This window comes from Cydia splendana, chromosome 15 (assembly GCF_910591565.1).
Source record: "Cydia splendana chromosome 15, ilCydSple1.2, whole genome shotgun sequence".
In the NCBI taxonomy this organism is placed as follows: domain Eukaryota; kingdom Metazoa; phylum Arthropoda; class Insecta; order Lepidoptera; family Tortricidae; genus Cydia; species Cydia splendana.
The window spans coordinates 1,446,441-1,465,355 of NC_085974.1; the positions used below are offsets into that span (position 1 = coordinate 1,446,441).

The 18,915-nt window shown below is 37.7% G+C and overlaps 1 protein-coding gene across 3 annotated transcripts in view; it reads right to left on the reverse strand.

Moving 5' to 3' along the window:
* The window catches only part of LOC134797430 (stress-activated protein kinase JNK), a 232,713-nt gene that overhangs the window by 21,618 nt on the left and 192,180 nt on the right, over positions 1 to 18,915 (reverse strand). The window lies entirely within an intron of this gene.

Genomic DNA, 18,915 nt, shown 5'->3' on the forward strand with positions numbered 1-18,915 from the left:
AAAAACGAATATTGATGAGTGTACTAAAAAAAATCAACACACTTACACACATCTGTCAGTCAAATAGTACCCTAAGTTCTGGAAAAAAAAGGAAAAAAAGTTTGAGATCAACTAAAATTAACTTGAGTCTAGATGCCAGCGAAAATGATTGTAATCAAGAGCATGAAAAAGTAAATAACCATATTAACCATTACATAGATCCTGGAACTTGTGTCAAGAGTACACCTGTTCAAAATCAATTAGCAATATTGAGCAGCAACAACAAAAATAGCATCACTAGTATCATAGAAGACAACATATTATTCAGAAACTTTAATTTTTGTCATTTTATATCCCCAAATGGCGGAATAAGAAATAACCTGCATCATTTAAATAACAAATTATCGACTTTTACACATAGTGATTATTGCATAATTTTTATAGATGAATATGACATTCAGGAAAATGAAGATTATAAGGACTTGGTGAAATTTATTACTGCAACAGTCACTTTAATTGATAACACTAATATAATAATAGTATGCCCTACTTACATCTGTGGGAGACCCATATATAACTACAAAGTTGAGACTTTTAGCAATTTATTGCGCAGCGAGGTAAATTTACATGAGAAACATTACTCTTTTGATTCAAATCTTGATTTAACCCTTGATATGTTCTCAAGCAGAACCGGGCGTCTCAATAACCGTGGGATGAAGAATATTATATACCACCTAGGTATATTCATCGCTACTAATGCGGAAGACCTAAAAGTGGGACCCCTATTACCTACTAAAAGTGAATTAAAAGGTAAACAAAAGACAATATTGGACTACTTTTCGGTAAAACCTCCAAGCACTCCAACGGAACAACGTTCACCATGTACGACTACTATGAGCCAGAATGCAGCTGTCCCAGAAGCCCAAAGTCCAAATCATTTGAATGATAAGCGGGAACACGAGACGGGTTTTTTTCGTACAACCACATCAACATCCTACACCAAAACATAGCTGGATTGTCAACTAAGGCGGATGCACTCTCGGTACAACTAGAAGAGCTTTCCAGTAACAACAGACCTATTGACGTATTGTGTATCACTGAACACTTCTTATTGGGCGGTACAGAAGATTTCGTAACCTTACCTAATTTTAAACTTGCTGCGTGTTTCTCCCGAGACAAAAGGAGAGGCGGAGCCTGTATATTTGTAAGATCAGAACATACTTATAGAGAATTAGATATTGTAAAAAGTTTCTGTATTGAATGTGCCATAGAATGCTGTGCGATAGAGTTACTGTGCCATAGTATTATAATTTTATGTGTATACCGAACACCAAATTCGAATATTAATCTCTTTTTTGATAAAATTGACATGCTCCTTCATAGAATAACTGATAATAAGCACAAAAGAATTGTAATGTGTGGTGATTTTAATATAGACATTTTAAAGAAAAATAATAATTCACTTCATTTTGAATATCTACTTTTAAGTCATAACCTGCACTTAGAAATACGAGAACCTACCAGATTATGTAGTCAAACATGTATAGATAACTTTGGTCATAACATTAAAGGGTGTAAGGGTGAAGTCATGGAGCTCGGACTATCTGACCACACAGCACAGGTATTAAAATGTCCTGTAAAAAAACCTGTACTATAACTAAATGGAAGCTAAAACAACGTGACTACAGTAAGGAGAATCTGATGCGCTTTGGTAAATGCCTCGAGAGCCTATCTTTTTCTGAGACAATGAACAATACAGACCCTAATTTAGCCTATAACGCTTTTGTTGATGCATTTTTATGTTTTTATAAACTATGTTTTCCTCATAAAACAATTAAGATTAATGTATACCAGAAACCTAAATGGATTACACGCGGTATTAAAATTTGTAGTAGAAAGAAACGGGAAATGTTATGGGAGTATAGACGCAATCCTACAACCGTAAACAGAGCAGCTTTGAAGGCATATAGTAATAGATTAAGAAAAATTATAACACTTACACAGCGTTCTCAAAACAATCATTTTATAGGACAAGCTACAAACAAATGTAAGGCAACATGGCAAGTCATTAATAAAATGAAACAAAATTTTCCAAAAGAGCCGATATCTAAGGTAATAAAGGATGATATGCTTGTTACTGAACCTATGAAAATAGCCAATGCATTTAATGATTGTTTTGTCGATCAAATACAGTGTAGTAGCCAAAGCACATATTATCAGAACATAAATATTAATTGTCCCCAATCCGTATATGTTAGACCAACGACTCCACATAGCGTAATGAAAATTATATCTACACTGAAGAATACGAATAGTGTAGGTTACGATGAAATTTGCACCAAAGTAGTTAAACATGTATCACATATTATTGCATATCCATTAAGTCACATATTAAATATAAGTATTTCTCAAGGAATCTATCCTGATAAACTTAAGATAACAATTGTAAAGCCCCTCCACAAAAAGGGCGATAAAAAGAACCTAGCGAACTATAGACCTATTGCCCTTGCCACAGTCTTCTCTAAAATCTTTGAGAAAGTTATTTATGAAGCAATATACGGTTTTCTAGAAAAATATAATCTGTTTGCATCAGAGCAAAAAGGCTTCCGCAAGCAAAAAACCATTAATATGGCCATATTTCATTTATTACATCCCATTGTAGTAAAAATGGATGAAGGAGAGCAAGTATGTGCTATATATATGGACATGACGAAGGCATTCGACTACGTCGATCATTCAATCCTACTCAAGAAGCTCGGTGCCTATGGCATTCGTGGCAATGTATTGAATCTCATGAAATCGTATTTAAGTGGTAGAGAGCAGTACACTGAACTGTCACAGATATGTCTTAAATCACAAAGACAGGTCTGTTACAGGTCTGATAAACGAGATTTAGTGTATGGAGTGCCGCAGGGAAGCGTGCTAGGTCCGCTTTTATTCTTGCTGTATATTAATGACCTTCCTCGACACATTAAGTACCCAATGGTACTCTACGCCGACGACAGCACAGTAGTAATTGATTGCAAAGATGATAGAGACTATGAATATGAAATTAATTACACTTTACATACTATAATTGAATGGCTCAAGAACAATAATTTAACAATAAATCTAAATAAAACAAAAATAATGCATTTTTATCAAAGAAAAGTAATGAGACCCATTGATTGCAATTATGAAGGAACAGTTATAGAATCAGTAAGCAACACAAGTTTTTTAGGAGTCCAGATTGACAATCATTTAAATTGGACAGCTCATACTGAGACCGTTTGTAAAAAATTAAATAAATATGCTTTCGCTTTGTACAAGCTTTCCAAGCAAGTCAGTACAGAGGCTGTGATGATGGCTTATCACAGTTTCGTTGGCTCTACCTTACGCTATGGAATCATTTATTGGGGTAACTCAGTTAACAGGGAAGCCGTCTTTATGGCACAGAAGAAATGCGTGAAAGCGATTCGAGGGCTTCACCTAACAGATAGCTGTGTGCCACATTTTAAAGAACTGAAAATTCTTACTTTGCCGTGCCTCTACATTTTTGAGATTGCGATGTACATCAAAACAAACCCAACACTATTCAGGACGGTCTCTGAGGTATTTGCTAGAGATTCCAGGTATCCTCAGAATCTCTTTCCTGTTTCCGCAAAAACTGCACTAATGCGCAAAAGTGTGTTCTGCTTAGCTAGTAAGATTTATAACAAATTGCCTGTCCCATTCAGAATGTTACCCATAAATCAGTTTAAGCACAAACTACTGACATTTTTAATTGATAATTGTTTTTACACTATTTCTGAATTTTTGCTGTATAATTTTAATGGTTCTGATTTGATATGACTTTAATATTAATAATGACTAGGTATATATATATATAGATATGTAAATTTATTTCGCATGTTAGTATGTAAGGAAATAATTCAAGTTTTTGTACGCCATCAGGCAGGGTATAGTGCTACAAGTATTTATTTACCGCCACTGTAATCAGTTTGACATATACTCACAAATAAAAACACTTTGACTTTGACTTTGACTTTGACTTAGTTTTCACGGTAAGGTGCTAATTTCAATGCAAAATTCTCCTTAGGATTACGGAAATCCGCCCCGTGATTTTAAAGCAGCGGACAAGCCGCCCTAACACATTTTAATAATTAACTTTTACTAGCGCAGCGGAATAACTACAATATCCACCTTAGCAGCCAGATTGCCACTTAAAAATGGAAATGAGTTACGAGTTTACAAGGTTAGATCGGAACTGAAACGTCGTAAGTTACTATGAAAGTCTTATAGAGATATGACATTTTAATTTAATTACATTAGCTATTCTGTGTTATGGAAGGATTGACGAGTGCGGGAGACGATAAGCGCGAAGCGAGCGATACTCTGATACATTTAAAAAAGTTTAAAGCTATACAGTTTGTATACCTATACTGAAAGTTGAGATTTTTGTATACTATGCAAAATGGTCGTTGGTTATGGATTTCACGGTCCCTTGTCAAAGAAGGTTCATTTTATAAAGAGCAGTTATTCTAAATATTAAGGAACATGCGCGGACGAGCATAAAAAACAAGTGACGATATACTGTAGAGGAGTACCGCTAGCCTAGGGTTCCCATACGTCAGGATTTTCCCTGACATGTCAGGATTTTTGGTCCTTTGTCAGGATTACAGGGGGACTTGGCGTGTGTCAGGGTTTTTTGACTCAACTAACCACTAGAAGCTAGCTAAATTTGGAGTTGGACAGAGCTCGCAGCAAATATGGCGGCGATATGAGGGGCTAGAGGCCAAAATCGATGTTGATGCCCGGATTTTTGACGTTTGCGGCAGATTGCTGTCAGTCGGCAGTACTGTCGCGCCGCAATACTGCAGCAGTAACGCTGATATAGTCTGAATCCGAACGGCACCTTACGTACCTACAATGTACACGTATTCTAAGGTCTGTTTATGTTCGAACACGGTATATTAATTTATGCGAAGCCGGTATAAGCCGAGACGTGCCCTCGGCGCGCCGCGCGACATTATGCGATAAACATTAACGTATATATCTATGGACTGGCCTTATCGGGCACTAAAAATGGTACTAGTTCTGCGGTGTTACTCACGAATTCTAGCCAATCGTGCATTCTTACGCAACTAGTTGCGACCAATAGCGCGCGTGATGCGAACTCATCCACCAATCGCGCGCGTGATGCGAACTCATCAACCAATCGCGTTGTAGCGGTGTCACACCGCTGTATCTGGCCCCTGTTCATGCCTCATTATTATTGCCCGTAAAGCCAGTCCCTAGATATCTTGTCAGTGGCGATAAACTTTAAACCTGCGGCACAGGGTTTACAACGTTACTCGTATACTTTTGTTCAGTTGAAATATAATAATGTTTTTTTAATTTTAAATTCAATGTTATGCAAGGTATTCTCTAGTGTTCCACGTAATTCGTAATTGCATAATCTTCCTTCCATCTATTAAAACTGTACAATGAAACTATTAACTCGATATGTTTATGTATTTCCATTGAGGAGTTCCGTTGGCTACCTTCCGACTACATCAGATCAGCTCCATATTATTGTATTGTCATCGGAATTAAGGTAGTACTCCAAATTTCAACTGACTCAGATACCAGGAAGTGGTTCATATCTAAGATACAAAATTAGATGCCATCAAATACCGTAGTGAAGCTAAATTAAAGTGTGTAATAAAATCGATAGGTAGGTTTGTTTTAAATTTAAAAGTCCCGCGGCTACACATCAAATAATAGCGTAAGTTTCCATTTGAAATTGGAACCGGTTGAAACCAGAATAGCTAACGTTTGGGCCAATGCAAATACGGCTCGATTCGGGAAATGAATTAGACTCACTAGATATGAAATAGTAAAGATAAGTGACGTTCCACTGCAAAAGGTACCTTATGGCGGCTGGCGCCGCGATTCGGGAAATGAATTAGAGATTCACTAGATATGAAATAGTGAAGATACGTGACGTTCCACGGAAAAAGGTACCTTATGGCGGCCGGCGCTTATGTCGCATAGCGCCGCAATAATATTGGAGCGGCGTAAGCGCCAACCGCCATAAGGTAAATTTACCCGTGGGACGTCACATATCTTTACTATATCGTATCTAGTTAATCTCTAATTCATTTCCCGAATCGCGCCGATAGTCGTGGTTTGGGGCAGGTCGTTATTCCGTGACGGAGTTATGCTCGTTTAGCTCGGCTTAGCGATAGCGTGATGCAGTATTTATCCAGATGCATATTGCGGTCACCTGAAAGTGCACTCGATAAATGTAAAATGTGATATAAATTATTTATGTTAATATTAGTGCGTCACATCGCTCCCACAAATGCATCCTGTACGGCGTACGGCTACCATGAATTTGACACTGACATATTCGCTAGCGTGTGCGTAACTTCCTTCCAAGTGCCAAAGTAGCAAGTTAGCTACGTTACTCCATAAAGAGGGATGCATGTTTTATTTATATTATATGTTTGACGCCAATGCCTGTCTGTCTGTCTGTTGTATCGAAATCGGCCCATCCGTTGGAGAGTAGCTGTCCATTTTTATAATCGAATAGAAAACCTTTCTGAGCGGAGAATATGGTAAGATTAGTTTATAGTAAAATCTGTGTATATGAATTCATTCATAATGTAGCCATGCGATTTTGCGGTAGAGTGTACATTAGTCAGCGTCAGCCAGCCGTAGGTCGGCAACGATAGACAACTCAAAATAAATTAAACTTCAGACACCTTTTCGTGTTATTTTCCTTGGTTGGAAATTGCCCTTGCAAATTGTAGTCTAGTTTCTGGATAAAACGTTAAAACGTGTAAAAATTCAATATGGAAACTAAAATTTTGCGTTAGTCCATAACAAATTCCTTATTCTAAAAATAACCAGCCAGCACAGATTTTTACCGTCTTTGCGCCCTCTTGCCTCCGAAGTGCTTTTTTCTCAAAAGGCAAAGGTCTCGCCTCTTGGCCGGCACTCGGCCGGCAGCGGGGTGAAATTAGCCGCGTCCCACATTCCACACTTGAACCTTTGACGACACTTTTACACATATTTTTAGATTTTGACGGCGTCAATGTTTTATAAATTTTTTTTGTACCCATTCCTCATTTCATAACTGATTGGCTAGGGTGGTTCAAAAAACATTTCTTTTTATTTTCCGACGGGGCACCCCCATATTTTGTTACACTTATTATGCTGATAAAATACACCAAGTTTCGTAATTTTACCTCAACTACAAGGGGGTGCTCAACCACTTTATAATTTTTCAACGGTATGATTTTTAGAATTTCACCTAAAAAAATCATAAAAAATAGATATAAAAATGTTTTTTTTACATAATAACTTCTAAATCACACTTTCAAATAATGTGAAAACTACTACTTACATAAAAATCTAAAAAATAATAACTTGATTTTTTTGGATTTCATACAACTTTGAAAAATTTCAAAGTGTTTGAGCACCCCCTTGTAGTTGAGACAAGATTACAAAACTTGGTGTATTTTGTCAACATAACAAGTGTAACAAAATGAGGGGGTGCCGCTTCATCTAGCTAGAGTTTGAATTTTTCCCATACAAACGTGAACCACCCTACTGATTGGCGTATGTGTTCAGTTTTAAATAAAGTACGTAAGTAGCAGAAAGGGCTGGGCGGGGGCCACAGGTATCCAACTCACGATCTTATATTCTTTTAGATCATATTAACATCTTGACCGCCGCCTTTTGTTGCTGACTGTACCATTTTTCTTTTTTTGTCTAACAATAAAATAACAGCCTGAAATACTTTAATGTGATCGTATCCTTAGCAAATTATTGACGTACCTTAAAGTTAGAATCTGGCCGTTGGTCTTAAGCAGCGCGGTGGAACTCTACTATTTACATGTTGGTATATGGAATATGTACTCAAGACTACGGTAAATAAGCTTCAAATTAATCTGACTCTAGCATAAGACGCCTATGCTAAACCATTTGATAAGAATCGTACAAAACGAGGAGTCCGTTAATGGTGATCTATAACACGGATCCCTTTATTTAACATAATTATTGAAAGTCATAATGTAATGATTGTCAGATTATCATTAGTCATAATTCTGAAACCGTTAACTTTTCATAATTTTCGTGAGGTTATCCCATAGATAGGTTACGTTAGGTTAGGTTTGTTTTATGGCAATCCTGAAAAGTTACGCGTTTCTGAGACAATCCAAATTATACTAACGAAAATGCGGACAAACATTATGACTTAAAACTTTATGGGAAACAATAGAGACCCTCTATAACAGGCTGGCCCTGTTACAGAGGGTCTCTATTGTTGACCTTGACCTTGTCAGGAGGAATTCTATTACACGAACGAACGACGTTATCGGAGAGTGACAATTTTGGACGGAGAAATATTTGCCAATTTCGTTAACTTGGAAATTGGCGTTGTTTCGAACGGAAAATGAATTATTTTTCGTAAAATCGAATAGAGTAATGCCAAGAGGGATGATGGAAATTTATGAACTTGTTTGGAAAACTTATCTGCGGGCGTAAACGCTAACGTGCAATGAAAATTTCACTTTAGTGTACAATCTCTGCTACGAGCTCGTTGCACGTTGCAACTACATACAGTCACGTCTGAAAATATCGATACGGAGCAAGTGCCAAACACACCAAGTGCCAAGTACTTACACTACCTTAATCTATGGGAAATAAGGTGGTGTATATATAATTTTGGCACTTAGTTAGTATCGATATATTAGACGTGACTGTACGCCGTCGTAGCACTCGTAGCGTTGATTATCAGAAGTTATATGAGTGTAAACTCATTGTAATTGTGTACTGAGGTGTATACGTATCTAATTTTAGAAATAAATTGTATTAATTAATTAAATTGAAACTAATAATTATAACCATTCACTCCAACAATTTTATTACCTCGAGCCACCAAGGAACATCTAATTAGACAAGACGGCTCGCCGCAATAGAACGCGAATGGAAGAACGAATGGGACGAATGAGCGGAACGGGCGCGTTTACTTTGATTCGTTCGGCCCGCGGGCCCGTTTCGTTCATCGGCGGTAATGGGGAGAGTGATGCAATGTTAGGGTTGATAGTTTATTTCTAGTTCTTATTCTTACGACGTAATTATTTTGTATGTTTTAGAAAAAATGTGATTGTTATCTATATATGGACGGAATAGAAATTAACACGAGTACCTATTTAACAATACACTGTAAAGTCAAAGGTCTGTAAATTGTCCATGAGATGTAAATTTGTAACGTTTAAGGGACTAGGGGCCCGATTCGGATTTTGAAATAGACATCTATTAGATATCTTTTAGACATCACCAAGATACGATAACGATATGTTTAAGATCTAACCTGTCAAATTTGACATTTGCGTGATTCTGGAGATACTCTTGAACGATTTCCACAGGATATGACTTAGAGATCCAATTCACATCTAATAGATATCTTACTCTATCTAACGTAAAAGTGACATTCAGGCCTATTCGGATTTCGAGATAATCACAAGATCTTGAGACGATTTAGAGATCAACTAGATCTACATTAAATATCGACTAGATGTGACTTGGATATCTAAGTCATAACTTGTCGAAATCGTTCAAGAGGACCTCCAGAATCGCGGAAACGTCAAATTTGACATATCTATCTTACAAATATCTTTAAATTATCCGTATCGTAACTTGTTGAAGTCTAGTAGAAATCTAATTCATTTTCCGTTATCCGAATTGCGCTGCAAAAGAGAACTAGTTGATATCTAAACTATAACGTATCTAGAATGGATCTAGTACGTGTCGTCTCTTGTGAATATGTTGAAGTTCGAATACGGCAGTAGTATAAATCAATGTACTATTTCAGATATGATGGTCGTTCTACGTGACAGCGTGATAAAACGGTGTCCGTCACTTTCAATCCCGCAGTGTTAGAAGTGACGCTTATTTTATTACGTGGATAGAGATGGCTCTATCCAATGTGAATGGTTATAATTATTATGGATGGCCATAATACGCCTAAATACATAATAAATGGAGTAGGGCGTGACATGTTGCTAGGCAGAGTGATGGCAGGAGGACTAAAATGTTAACGGAATGGTGGCCATTTTCTTGCTTGCTTCACTTGCTTGTAACTTGCAAAACTGGCGGTAATCTTATTTTAACCCCATTTATTAGTAAATCACTTCCTAAGTCACAAGCGGAAGTCCTTTACAGAGACCCAGTTCTTCATTAGAAAATAGTCGATATTTGCCACATCACATTATTCACGGAGCATTAATATAGTTTGAAAGATGAGTGCTTATTAATATTAGTTCAAAATATGGATTTGCGTTGACCCTACGCATGCAGCCTCTTCGTTAGCGACGCCGGTCCACAGAGACGCTCCATTGATTGCCACTCCCTGAATGAATGGGAGCAAAACCGACGACGCGAATGAAAAAGGCATCGTGAAACCGTACTGGTGGCAACGGTACTAGGAAATACGGGGTAAATGCTTCGTTTTGTTGAGCTTGTGACTTATAAAACTTGTTTACGGTACAAAAATAGAATATGTCCTTGAAAGTTCAGGACACGGAACAAAAAATTAGGCTTAATTTTTCCCGGAATGAACACTCAATGTAAATTTAGCCTTTTTAAAAAACATGGAAGCCTACTACAAATTAAACGCCGCGGTGACAGATTTGATTGACAACACACTGAGGAGTAACATGTCCCTCTATCCATGTGTATTGCCTTATACTTACACCACCATGCATAACATCAGTAACAGACATTGGAAAAAGCATTCAACTATTTTCCGTATTCCCGCGCAATAAATTCTAAATTCAAAACTGGTATTCCAATGGCTGTTATACAGGGTGGAACATTCCTAGAGACTGAGCTGAAAGGATAGTGCTATCTAAGTGATCTACAATTGAGTTATTATCTTATTATAATCGTGAAGCTGGATTAAAAAGTAAAACAAAATCATTTTTATATCAGTGACAACCCTACAAAGTTATTTAGATTTTAAATTGACACATGTCATGTCATTCAATAGGATCTACTTGCTAGGGTTGAAACATACAGATTTTTGCACTAATGTTTAACAAACTGTCGGCTCGATTCGGAAAATGAATTAGATTTCTACTAGACTTCAACAAGTTACGATATGGATAATTTAAAGATATTTGTAGGATAGATATGTCAAATTTGACGTTTCCGCGATTCTGGAGGTCCTCTTGAACGATTTCGACAAGTTATGACTTAGATATCCAAGTCACATCTAGTCGATATCTAGTTGATCTCTAAATCTTGTGATTATCTCGAAATCCGAATAGGCCTGTTTATCTCAAAAACGGTTAGAAATATTAAGAGCGCTATTACATTTCGGCGTTGAGCGAGTTTAGGTATTTTACGCGCTGCGGCAGGCCGTGCGAGCTCAGTACGCCGATCCCTTCTACCACACTCGCACTACAATGATGGATTAAACATTCTTGATCCTTCGCGAAGCATATTGAAATCAACCATAACAACACTAACTGTACTTAACTTTTAAAGTTTTAAAACTGTTATTTGGTAAGTACGAAAATACTAAATGCAGTGCAAATGTACATAGGGGCTGTTCATAAATTACGTCATCTATTTTTGACGATTTTTGACCCCCCCCACCCCTCAAATCATCCAAAAATCAAGCTTCGGATGAATCTGTTTCCTCCTACGTCATGTTACCATCATCCGATGTCCAGACCCCCCCACTCCTCCCATTTGAAACGACGTAATTTATGAATAGCCCCATACTTGTACTTATGAAGGTATATTACTCGAAAGAAATTATAGGTACCTACTCGCTTATTTACATGTTTCGTCATTGCATTTGGTACCTATAGGTTGTAAAGTTTGTATCAACGAGGGTTTAAAAACGAACTGGTACTGAGGATCTGATGATGATTAAGGTGGTCACGGATACCAATCAACCATGTAGTAACATGATTAGGCTCGTTTGATTCGTCTCAACAAGATCTTTGACACTGAAGATACACAGGGTCTGATGATGGAGCTTGAAGGTGGGCACGGGTACCAGTCTATCATGTAATTAAACAACTTCGTGTTTGGGCTCGTTTGATTCGTCTCAACAAGATCTTTGACACAAGACAGTACTCAGGGTCTGATGATGGAGCTGGAAGGTACCATTACCAATCAACCCTGCAACTAAACCACATCGTGTTTAGGATCGTTTGATTCGTCTCAACAAGATCTTTGACACTAGGTGATACTCAGAGTCTGATGATGGAGCTGGAAGGTGGTCACCGGTACCAATCAACCATGCAACTAAACCATTTCGTGTTTAGGCTCGTTTTATTCGTTTCAACAAGATCTTTGACACAAGATAGTACTCAGGGTCTGATGTTGGAGCCGGAAGGTGGTCACCGGTACCAATCAACCATGCAACTAAACCATTTCGTGTTTAGGCACGTTTTATTCATCTCAACAAGATCTTTGACACAAGGTAGTACTCAGGGTCTGATGATGGAGCGCGAAGGTGGCGACGGGTACCTGTCTGTCATCATCAGCTCCATCATCAGACCCTGAGTAGTATCTTGTGTCAAACATCTTATTGCGACGAATCAAACGAGCCCAAACACGAAGTGGTTCAGTTACATGGTAGACTGGTACCCGTGGCCACAGTCCAGCTCCATCATCAGACCCTGAGTACTAACTTGTGTCAAAGATCTTGTTGCGACAAATCAAACGAGCCCAAACACGAAGTGGTTCAGTTACATGGTAGACTGGTACCCGTGGCCACAGTCCAGCTCCATCATCAGACCCTGAGTACTAACTTGTGTCAAAGATCTTGTTGCGACGAATCGAACGAAGCCAAACACGAAGTAGTTTAGTTGCATGGTTGATTGGTACCGGTCACCACCTTCCGGATCCATCATCAGACCCTCAGTACTACCTTGTGTCAAAGATCTTGTTGCGACAAATCAAACGAGCCCAAACACGAAGTGGTTCAGTTACACGGTAGACTGGTACCCGTGGCCACCTTCCAGCTCCATCATCAGATCCTGAGTACTATCTTGTGTCCAAGGTCTTGTTGAGACGAATCAAACGAGCCTAAACACGAAGTGGTTTAGTTGCATGGTTGATTGGTACCGGTGACCACCTTCCGGCTCCAACATCAGACCCTGAGTACTATCTTGTGTCAAAGATCTTATAGAAACGAATAAAACGAGCCTAAACACGAAGTGGTTTAGTGGCATGGTTGATTGGTACCGGTGACCACCTGCCGGCTCCATCATCAGACCCTGAGTACTATCTTGTGTCAAAGATCTTGTTGAGACGAATCAAACGAGCCTAAACACGAAGTGGTTTAGTTGCATGGTTGATTGGTACCGGTGACCACCTTCCGGCTCCATCATCAGACCCTGAGTATTATCTTGTGCCAAAGATCTTGTTGAGACGAATCAAACGAGCCCAAACACGAAGTGGTTTAGTTGCATGGTTGATTGGTACCGGTGACCACCTTCCGGCTCCATCATCAGACCCTGAGTACTATCTTAAGTCAAAGATCTTGTTGAGACGAATAAAACGAGCCTAAACACGAAGTGGTTTAGTTGCATTGTTGATTGGTACTGGTGACCACCTTCCGGCTCCATCATCAGACCCTGAGTACTATCTTAAGTCAAAGATCTTGTTGAGCCGAATCAAACGAGCCCAAACACGAAGTGGTTTAGTTGCATGGTTGATTGGTACCGGTGACCACCTTCCGGCTCCATCATCAGACCCTGAGTACTATCTTGTGTCAAAGATCTTGTTGAGATGAATAAAACGAGCCTAAACACGAAGTGGTTTAGTTGCATGGTTGATTGGTACCGGTGACCACCTTCCGGCTCCATCATCAGACCCTGAGTACTATCTTGAGTCAAATAAATACATATAGAATGTCAGGTCGTTTCAAATATTTTTAATCCTGTCCGGTAGTTTATTAAACTGTACCATTATAAATTATAATACTATAAAAACGGTGCTAGGATCAAAGTCTCTCGTTGCGGTTTACACGCACACAGTATAGCGTTTTACACGGCGCCCGCCGCACACAATGATAAAAAACCTCGTCGTCGCCGTTGAAAATGTGCGGAGCCGACCGACACACGTCCTGCCTCTACAAGCTCTGCCGCGGCACTGAGCTGGCGCAGCGCGCGTCATCGGTAATATAGAGTAGTTTTCAAAAAATTGCCAAAAAATTATAGTAGAATTTCATAAACACTAATGTATACCAACAGTATAAGCAAACGTTGCAGATTGCTTGAGTATGAAAATGACTTCGATATTAAGTAGATTTTCGTAGGAATTGACACTTGTTTCGGAGAGAAAATCGAGTTCGTTTTACTTTGATTTTCTCTTTCTCAAAGGTATGTAGGAAAAATATAGTTTGATATGCCTAAAGTACAGGGTATTAGTAATACAAAATAGCCAGGTTTAGCAGAGTAAAATTCTCAACATTTCCAAATAAGAGCTCGCCATTCAGTGCTTCACGGGGTTTTTCGGAAACGACCATCAGAAAAAAAATCATTACTAATTTAATAACTCCTTTTTCTAATATTTACAACGATATTTATAAAGATAAGAAGATGCTTTTACTGGAACAAGTACTCATTGTTTCTAATAATGAGCGCAAAGTCCTGAATTTCGTCGACTAGTATCATCAATTTTGCATTATTTCGACTTTTCTTGTAAGAGCGCTCTTAACGTGATTAATAAGTGAAAAGTAAAGTACGTAGCCTAAACAATTCCCCATTTCCGTAACGGTCCTTCGTTCTGTTCCACCCGATGTATGTGGCGGGCAACAGCATGGAATCGCATGCATTTCATGTGTCAGATTGAGTGACTAACCAGATTATGCATTTGAAATTTAGTAAGAGGGTGGCGCGCAGTCGAGTTGCGTTTTCCATATAGATTGCACTTCAAAGTGCACCTGTGAACTTATATTGATTCGTTGTAGGTACGAGTAGGAAGACCGAGACGCAAGCTATTAAAGAGAAAGTCAGCGTAGTGACGTATCAAGATCTCAAAACAATGGCAAAGAGGAAAACTTAATCGCGATTACTACACCGAAAAGAGCCAGGCTATTGATATTATGATAATGGTGATGGTAGCTATTACGAGGAAGTATTCCGAAATTTAATAGCTAGCTAGTCAGATGCTAGGTACTAGAGTCAGACCAAGAAAAATCTGCAGCGGATTTGATAGCCCACGCAGTGCACTGGTTGTTTTAAACGTCAAACATCTATTAAATTATGACGTATAATTGACACTTACACTGCGTGGGCTATCAAATCCGCTGCAGACTTTTCTTGGTCCCACTCTACCTACTCTGTTTTAGAGTTGTTTAATATAAAAAAATCCTGGCCACATTAACAATCAATGATTCATCAAAAATCAAAATCGGAAACATTGTTTCAATTACTGAGATTATTATGAAGATGCCTGTGCTTAGGTGCCTATATATATAACCCGTATTAATTTATGGACTTAAAAGCTAGTATATAAAAGGAGGTCTGATAAATAAGGAATGAAATATTTTATGCAAAACATTCGATTTTTATCCAATTTTAGCACAGAGAGTGTCAAACAAAACACGCCGAACATTCTCTGGGAACGTATAAATTGACATTTATTTACTGTCCTCGTGCATTTTCCATTCATTTCCCGGGAGTCACTGCCGAACAGAAAGTTGGTACAAGTTGGACGACGGGCGAGCAGGATGACTTACAACTTCGGTTACTTAAAATGTTTAGCCTCGGGAGGGCGGTGATGCGCTGAAGTAAAGATATGTTGTACTTGTTAGAAATGGTTTCAAAATGTCTTTATTTGTTGTCCAACTTGTATGAGCAAAGTTTGTCAAAGCGTATCGATGTTCAGATCGGGACCATTACATGCATAATTCGCCAGTCGATGAGCATGAGTTTTTTGCTTCAGTCTTCTCGGCTAACTTGGTTTTCCATAACTGATATCGCTAAAGCGAGCGAAAACTTAATAGTATTCTAGTCAATCGATTTTATATTGCAATTGGTTCAAAATGCTTGCTTAATGAAAATGTATATTTCCAAACTCGTATCCCAACTGTCAGCTAAACAAAATGGCGTTAACCAGCGTTGCGGATTGCGGCCGCGTTGCATTCTGCATTCATTTCCCTGGGTGAGAGCTTGACGGCTCCCTTGGCCGTACATTATAAATTTTCTTTTGTTTTTTTGATCATATTTGTTTTGGGAAGTTTGATCTTGTTACGGTGTGTTTGTTATAACTCATAACCTATTAGTACTATTAGTACTAAGTATGAATTATTTTTCAACACAGAGCTTTTAAGTAGTCAAGTTCATACCCAAGTAGCATTGCAAGCTGTATATAAGCTGTATTAAAGTTTATTTGTATACTATAAGCTGTACAGTTAGGCTGTACAAAGGCTGTATAAGCGCTTATACAGCCCTTATAAGTAAAAAAAGGGCCCAAATTATACAGCCTTTGGCGTTATTAGAGCTGTAGAGTAGCTGTATAAGCAATACATAAGCTGCATAATAGCTGCATTACAGCTATATTTCGGTGTAACAGGAAACCTTAACACTACAGATAATCTCTTATAAGTACGATATAAGAATATAAGTTTTAAATGAGTTATAAGAAATAATTACAAGAGAATAATAATCATTTAAGAAACTAAAATGTCTTAATCTTGTTCTTTCGTAATATAGTAATGGCGACAATAAAGTGTTATAGTGGATGGTAAAAGTAAAAGTAAATATTATACAGGACTTGAATGGAATTTTACATTATTGGTAAGTGCGGATTATTATTTATTGTGAACCTGTGTATCTTTTCTGGCAAAATATTTACGCGCCTGCAAAATAACAAAGAGAAACCATAAGGAAAATATTAAAAATCGGTAAAGTTACTGTTTGTTTTTAAGGTTAGAGTATCAAAAATATTTATAAATATTAATTCTAAGGCTAAACAATTTATTTTAGCTGGTAATCATAACACGGCGTTAGTCTGCTAAATATTTGCAAGTATTTCTTTAATTATATTTACAAATACGTTTTTTTTTTTATTGTAAAATGGCGACAATTTTTAAACAGCCTACAGGATAGTTGGAGAGCATTATAATCTTAGTAGCTGTGCTGTGTAATAAATGGAGTGTCTTTTACAGCTTTTGTAATTAAAACAGCTTTATAATAGAATATTTGTATTCGTTTGGCTGTATTTCGGTTCTCCGTACATAAGTTATAATTCTCTTTAGAGATCCGTATAACAAATAAAAAACCTGTACTGTAACTGTCATTCATTAAAAACATTCGTAAAAACTAAAAAACTAAAACTAGTGCCTACGTCAAATCATGGGATTAGTTGTCAAGCGGACCCCAGGCTCTCATGAGCCGTGGCGAAATGCCGGGATAACGCGAGGAAGAAGAAGACTGTAACTGTCACATATTCCTTTAGTTTTATAATACACTTATTTTCAGAAATCATTACACTACTATACTTATACGAGTGTAAAATTACGCCAAAAGATTGTTATAAGCGACTCTATCAGTAATACAGAAAAAAGCTGTACTATAGCTGCCATTTATTCATTTGGTTTTATAATACCCTTACAGACAGAAGTTATACAACTACTATTCTTATAGGAGAGTAAGATTACGCCATAAGAAATAGCTTTAAAACGGAGTTGACAGATACATTTGCACAGCTACAAGTGCCAAGTGATACTACAATACAGCCTGTATACAGCTTTTACGATAAAATTAGCTTGTAGTGTTTCACAACACTTAATGTTTTAAAACGGAGTTGACAGATACTTTTGTACAGCTAAAAGTGCCAAGTGATACTACAATACAGCCTGTATACAGCTTTTACGATAGAATTAGCTTGTAGTCTCTCACAACACTTTTAGTTTTATAGTAGATTGTTTATATTCTGATAAAGCACCCCATGCTTCCGCAGAATCCTTTATAATGATTTTATACAGCTTGAGCTGTATAATGTCTGTAAAGTACCTTTTATACAGCTTAAATCTTTTCTGACACTCTTATACGTCCCTTAAATCACTCTAAGTTCTTAATTGGCTGCTATATTGATGTTGCCGACACTTCCATGCTACTTGGGTAATGACTCTATAAATTTTTAATTTAAATTACATAAGTAGAGGTAGAGCCTGTTCGAACTTCACTAAAATAATCTTATTCCGATGTCAATTTGACTGGGCACATTTTTTACTATTTCTTAAAGTTACTATATCTATCCTGGCACCTTAAACATGTTCTGCCGAGAGAGACAGAAAAAGGAATTATGTAATTATTATGTAACTTCCCTACAGAAAAAGGAATTAAGGCAGCAAGACAGCAGAAAGAGTGCAGGAAATTATTGATGTATTAAGTACTATACTTAATTTATCGATATCAATTCGTACCCCTTTAATTTATTCGATTTACTAGTAGACCTTAACGTGGTAACCCCATATAAACGTCAGTTTCCTCTATCTGAATACCACTGTAACCATTCTACGTGTAGTATACGTAGTGGAGCAGTGAATAAAACATCGCAGCGCACTTGACACGGTTGCGGCCACTCGGCCCATAATCTAATTAAATTCCTACTTCAATACTGCAGATGTAGGCGTAAATATACTTCCCTAGTATATGATAATGGTACATTACTGCAGAGGACGGGAAAGATGGGCTTACCGGCTGTAGATGTCTGAGCGTATCGATGTGAGGCTGGCAAGCCAAACACCAAAGCATGTATGGTGCTTTTCTCAAACATGTACTTAATGAAATAAAGAAAAAGTACAATCATATTAAATGTAATATTTTGTTAGTGTATTTTGGGTGTGCTGTTGATACCACTCTTTTACGGCTGTCACACACTAGCTAAAATTAAGAAGGAATCTGAATTTCTATGGTTACTCAATGAATTCAG